Source organism: Podarcis cretensis (assembly GCF_951804945.1).
Source record: "Podarcis cretensis genome assembly, chromosome: 5".
Taxonomy (NCBI): domain Eukaryota; kingdom Metazoa; phylum Chordata; class Lepidosauria; order Squamata; family Lacertidae; genus Podarcis; species Podarcis cretensis.
Window position 1 is genome coordinate 71,275,018 of NC_137174.1, and position 6,573 is coordinate 71,281,590.

Consider the following 6,573-nt stretch of genomic DNA (forward strand, 5'->3'; position numbering starts at 1 on the left):
CATTCAAACCCTTTTTCTTCTGCCTGCATCTGCCAATGTCTCATGGCTGTCTCTGTCTGAGCTCCACTTGCCACCTTTTGCTGACACCTGGTGAGAGACATCTCATTCTCTTCTTAAGGTGTTTTGCTCAATTTGGGTTAGCTAATTTTCTGACCGTGTTCATGAAAGACAATCTTACTCGACTATGAGTGATACCAAAGAAGATGATGATAAAAATCATGAAAATTGATTGTCTCTTTGTATATATCTGGTTATCACTTTAGCAAAAATTTGGTGTTTGTATCTCATTTTTTAAATTTGTACATTTTTAAAGAAAAGTTTAATTGTTAGTTTGACTTCCCCCACAAAGGCATACTCTTCCTTTGTCCCTAGAGACAGACAGATGCCAACCATACTCTCAGCAACTACAAGTTATACAAAATAAGGTATTCCCAAGATCTAAGCTGTAGAGGTGGTTCAACATTATGCTACAATTACTTTTATTAGAGAAAGGAACAGAATATGCAATGTAAAAAACATTAAAATGGAGAGCAATTATGCTATGAAGAAACTGTAAAGCAATAGCATTGAGAAAAAGAAACAGCCCTAATTCACTACCAGGCACCAGATGCCTTCAGCAACAATAGTGTATCGGCAGGAAATCTTACCACAGTGTATGTATAGATGTGTGTGTGTGTGTGTGTGTGTGTGTGTGTGTGTGTGTGCATATGCACACATTCCTTGATTGAATTATGAAATTAGGGCATGAAGAGAAAGTGGTAGATATACATATTTGGATTTTAGTAAAGCCTTTGATGCAGTGTTTCATAAAATCTTACTCTTGAAATGAATTCAAATTGGGTTGAACAGGAACATTCATGTGGACAAAAAACTGGCAGGGGGACCTTAAACCAAGGGTAATCATAAACAGCAAATTCCATGCAAGGAAGTGTTTTAAGGCAGGGAATAGTTCCAGTTCACGTCTTTGCTAATAGCTTTAAAAGTAACAGAATTTCACAGGAGTGAAACTCACCCATGTACATTTTTAGCCTGGACCTGGGGAAAGAATGTCCACTTCTGTGTTTAATGCAAAAGTAGGGCACCTCAAGTCAGGGGCCAAATGTTGACCTCCAGAACTGACTATTTGACACTTACATCCCTGTCCAGGCCACATGATGTCTCCTTAGGCTACACCCTTTGCTGGTCCTGCTTTGCACCCCAAGTGTGTTTGCCTGGCTGGATTGTGACCCTGAACTCTGCTAAGAGAGGCCATCTTACCTGTCACTCCTATAAGGTCTGCTCCCTGCTTTGTTGGCCTATTTCCACCTGGCCTGGGAGGGCAGACACCAGACTTACTCATGCTTCAAAAGCTATTCCTATGGCTGAAAGGGCCCAAACCATCTTGTTACTCATCCAGAAAGACCTGCTACTCAGGGTACATGGAGACTATTGAAATGGGGTTTTGTTTAGGAGTTCTTGTAGGGGTCAATAATTAAGTTGAGTAATGCATTATTTTTCATCATTCTTGTTGCTAAACCATGTTGTGAATTATTTGGGAATTGTTTCGTTTCATTTTGTGTTTATTGAGAAGCTTTTGTTAGTTTTTTATTATTTAAATGTTATATGTTTGTAGCTGTTAAGAAGGAGGCCCCATATGTACTTAAAGCAGACGTGGCTTTAAACAGACATGGCTTCTTCCAAAGAATATTGGGAACTCTAGTTTGTTAGGAGACCCCTATTCCCCTCAGAGCTACAATTTCAATAGTGGATTTTCAATCAGTTCTGTTTCCCAGCCTGAGAGGTCAAGGGAAACCAACAGGATTGTATTCTTTTCCTCCTCCACCCTCTCCTGACTGGTGCATCATTAATCAGGGAGACCAAGGCTGTTTTGGTGCCAAAACTCAATCTGAAACCAGACTTCAATGGATCCAGGATCCACTTCCTCCAGCCATATCTGCTGTTGGCTGGCCTCCACCCTCATCACCTTGCTGAGAAAAGGAATATTACAGACTGGGTGGTAATTTCCCCCAAACTCTGAAGACCTCTTTAGGAGGAATCACACCACTGCCTCTTTTAAGGTGGTGAGCATACCTCACTCCTGTGATGAGTCATTGACCACTCCCTGGAGTCGCCCAGTCAATCCCCACCTCCTAGATTTTATCAGTCATGATGGGCAGGGATCAAGAAGGTGGCCTCACCACTGCAAGCATCCTGTCTAGAACTTTGGGGTGACTTTATATAACATCCATTCTGAAGGAACCTGCACTGGTTGTCTATTTAAGGTGTTAATGTTAACATGCAAACAACTTGAGACCTGGGTCTCTGACAGAGCACCTCTCAGCATGTCATTCTCCCTGGGCTATGACAGTAGCAGTAGTACAGAATGTTGTTCTCCAGAAGTGGCTTAGCAGGCCGAATAGAGCTGCTATACTAGCTTCCCAGCTAGTCAGACATTGTTGTTTAGCAGAAGAGGCAAGGCAGTGGGGCAGCCAGCATAGTGCAACTAACTAACAGGAGCACCAAATTGCCAGCCTTCCCACCCTGCCTATCAGGAATCTAGTATAGTGGCTGCTCCCTAATGGGTCCGCTGAGTGGCGTAGCGTGGGTTGTCAGCACCCGGGGCAAGGCAAGTAATTTGCACCCCCTAACCCGTGGATTTGCGCCCTCTAACCCGTGGATTTGCGCCCTCTAACCATAACCCCCAGATGTTGCGCCCGGTGCAGCCGGCCCCCCCTGCACCCCCCACGCTACGCCACTAGGTCCGCTGCTTCTGTTCTACTTATCTCTCAGATGAGGGCAGCTTGTTCTTTAGTGACACAGTGTAGGGCCTTGTCTGTGGTGGTGCCTCAGCTATGTAACTCTCCCATCTGGAGTCACAGATGCTTTATTTTTCCATCTGGCCCGGGAGCATGGAGCCCTGACTGACTCCAGCTACAAAAGCTGCTGAATGGACTAAGGTATTGTTTAGGCTGTTTTGTTAGGGCTCTTTTGTTGTTGCTATTGATATTAACTTTTGTATCTTTTTTAGATCTTATGATTTATGTGAAAATTGTTCAGCTTGGTTGTGTACCTTTTGATGTTTTTTATTTATTGTATATGACTACTTTTGTTATGTTGGTAATTATGTAAATCTTTTCCTGCTGTAAGTCGCCTTGAGCATGATTTTAACCATGGAAAGGTGGCATAAAAATAAAATGACTATGATGATATGGAGTGGGGGGCAGGTTGCAGGAGCCAAGAACTTTTAACTTCCTTGAGTTTAAGAAATATTTCCACTTGACAAAATTAAATCTGTACAGAAAATCATTATGAAATCTCTTTACAAATTCCACCATAAATGAGCTGAACCATTTTCTGCTTTCCTGAATCCTCTGAGGCAGGGGCTAGCCATTAAATGTATAGAAATTCAACCCTATTTCTCCTTCAAAGAAAAAGCAGTTTTGAGTTCAGATTTATTTTATTTTTTAATATGGTTTGCATTCTCTGTGAGTGCTAAGCAAAGAGCAAAAATATATTTCCGGAAATGATCCTGCCTTAATTCTTGTTTTCGTAGCACAAAACAATGCAATTATCATGCAGATCTGTGTGTTCCATGGATTCTTTGGCATGCTAATAAGCAACATGTTTGCAACAAAGGCTACAAATCTGAATAAGCAAATCAAATTATATTTAATAATATGCACAATAAATCTTAAAAGGAAACATCATGTTGGATTCTCAGCAAGTTAAACAACATTTGGGGTGCATTCAGCTTTAGACAGACATTTCTGCTTTATATGCAATCAGATATATTGACCACTAACTAAGTCTGGAAAAAAGAGGCATAGAGATCACTTAAAGCCCAGACAATTGTTCCCTCCAAATACTTTTTCATTACATTTTGGCTGCCTTTTTTTGCCATGATATGTATTTAATATAAAAAAGTGAAGATAGCAGAGGTGTTGATGGCATGCTTAATTAAATTATGAAAGTCTAATGCATTATTCTACAAAGATGGAGATCAGATGGTTCTCCCAGAGAAGTAAAACTCACAAGTGCTAAAACTCGATTGGAAGATTTCATGTCCTTTCTGTGCGTGCATCATGCAGATGTGCATGAACTGGTTTCTTCCCCCCTTTTCTAGATATGGTGATAAATAACACAGAGTAAGATGGCTCTGGAGGGTTGTTTCTTCCAGCTGCACCCACAAGCTGTGCAGAGAATGGCAAGTCTCACTTTCCTTCTGCGGCATAAAAACAGATACACGTACTCCTTTATCTCTGAAAAACGGCATTCCACAAAACAAACTAATTCCCATGAATGGTGAACTTTTTCTTCTTCTTCTACTTCTTCTTCTTCTGCTTCTTTCCATTACCTACTTCTAGCCAGTGGTTTTACTTATTGCGCTGGACGTCATCGAAGGAGATGTGTGCAGACCTTCCTTTGACATGTAGACGACACAGACAGTCCAGTACAGTTTGCAAAGCATTTTGGTTTTAAGTACTTCAAAGAATGCTCTCCTCTTCAAAGTCAAATTTCACCACCACTGGCCGGCTCGTGTTCCACTTCTTGCTTCGATCCTTATCCTCAATGAACTCCTGGTAAGGATCTTTCTTTGAAATGGCTTTCTTGGAGCGAACATAACCGAAAAAGACAGTCAACGCCAGGAAAGAGTAAAACAACATGACAAAGAGAATGAAGAAATAGGCGTTGTCATATGGTTTGTATTTTGGTGTTTTCTCCTTCGTGGCATTTTTCCCTGCATTCAGGTCTTTTTCCAGAAGCTTCAGAACACACTGAGAGATGAGAGAGGCTAAAGCTGTGTTGTTCATGTCGCTGCTGCTTTCTCCTAGGAACTCAAAGTTTGCATTAAACAAAAACAAAAACCAGCCAGGATATTTAGGGACTTGGGACCTGATCCCATTCACATTCCCCCTCCCATCCCCTCTGTCGACCTGGCTGGAAGCAGGATAAGTCCCTTGATTGTTTCCTCTTTTAGCAAGGAATGCTGTGAAGCTCTTAGTGGGTCTCAGTCGCCTGATAATCAGGCATTTCTCAAGATAGGCACTGGTCCAAAGTTAAAGTGGACAGTGTAAACAGTCACCAGCCCAGCAAAGCCGATCTCCAGGCCTTCCTAACATAAATAAATATTTGTGGCTGAGGGAAGATGAGGTCAAATGAAGGATTTGTGTTCTAGACTCAATGGGTCAAATTCTGCTGAAAAACAAATAGGGTTGGACTGGTTTTGGACTGGTCTTCTGAAAGCTTTTATTTTCTGACAACTGTTGAAAGAGCAACTTCCCAAATCCTGCATATTTGTCCCAAAGTTGGTTGAGACAGAATGTGGTCAGTTGAGATCTTGACACAGGTTGGAGCATTCAATAAGCTCATGGTAAAATCAGCCCCAATGAATAAATCAGTCTGTTCTCACATGCACTGGCCTTCTTCTAACTTTCGCTATAAATAGAGGGCCTAGATATATCCTACTGTGAGTGCAAAGTCACAATGGCTGTACTTAAAAAAAAATGAATGAAAACCAGACTCAAGAGAGGAAAAGTTTTGAATGGTGCTTAATCTGTTCTATGCTGCCTTTTTTCTCTCTCTCTCTACTCCAAATGAATATTTCAAATCCCTTACAAACCTGCAATTAGAACCTGGGAAAGAACTTGCAAAAATGACACAAAAAATTAGAAACCAAAAAAAATACAAAGTTTATTAACGATTGGAATAAATTTATGATTTACATTGAAGGGAACTATAAGAACCTAAAAACTACAGCAGGACTGATATAGATCTTACGATGTGCAAATCATTATAATTATCAACTGCAGGAGAAATAAACTACTTATATTAAGAAGCCTGATACCGGGAGGGATGGAAGTCAATAGGTGTGTAGAAGAATGATTTAAATATTTAAAGATATAAAGATATAAATGAGAAGAAAAAGAAACGTAATGGAAATTGATATTATTTACATGTTATGTTTAGATATTTATTTAGTTTTCTTTTTGTGTTTGGGTGGTTTTTGCAACTGTTGTAACTGTTGATTTGTTTTTCTTTTTGGTGATTCAAGTGAAAATTAATAAAAAGAATTTTTTTAAAAAAAAGAACATGGGAAAGGAACTGCAGGGTTATATTTGGAGTGGGAAAATGGCCACCAGGAAAATTGTTAACTACTCATCCTATTCTCTGCTCAAATTAGGCCCCACCCAAAAGAGTGTGTGTGTGTGGAGCAGGGGTTGGCAAGGTTTACCTCGCCTGAGCTGGTTCACTCCAGCAGAGATCCCTTTGTGGGCCGGATTACGTGTGTGTGTGAGCGTATGCCCCTGTGATTTCCAGCATCTGCATCTGTGCAGACATGATTTCAGGCATCTGCATCTGTGCAGGTATGATTTCCGGTGCAGCAGAAGTGAGTCCCCGCGCCACGCTGCGCTGGTTTAGCGCAGCGGGAAGGGACTCGCCAAGCGGGCGGCTTGGTCCAGGGGCGGCTCGTGGGCTGGTTAAATGACCCCCATGGGTCGCTTGTGGCCCATGGGCCTTAGGTTGCCTACCCCTGGTGTAAAGTTATGGAATTGCATGTAACATGCAGTTTTCCCTTAGATGCCTTGAAAAGAA

General features: G+C 41.3%; 1 long non-coding RNA gene across 1 annotated transcript; it reads right to left on the minus strand.

Annotated features, from left to right (window-relative positions):
• Positions 1–3,625: 3,625 nt before the first annotated feature.
• Positions 3,626–6,258, minus strand: LOC307216220. Its single transcript, XR_013839007.1, has 2 exons — positions 6,070–6,258; positions 3,626–5,612 (listed from the first exon to the last, which is right to left on the minus strand). It is a non-coding gene; the product is annotated as an uncharacterized lncRNA (long non-coding RNA).
• Between the last annotated feature and the right edge of the window lie 315 nt (positions 6,259–6,573).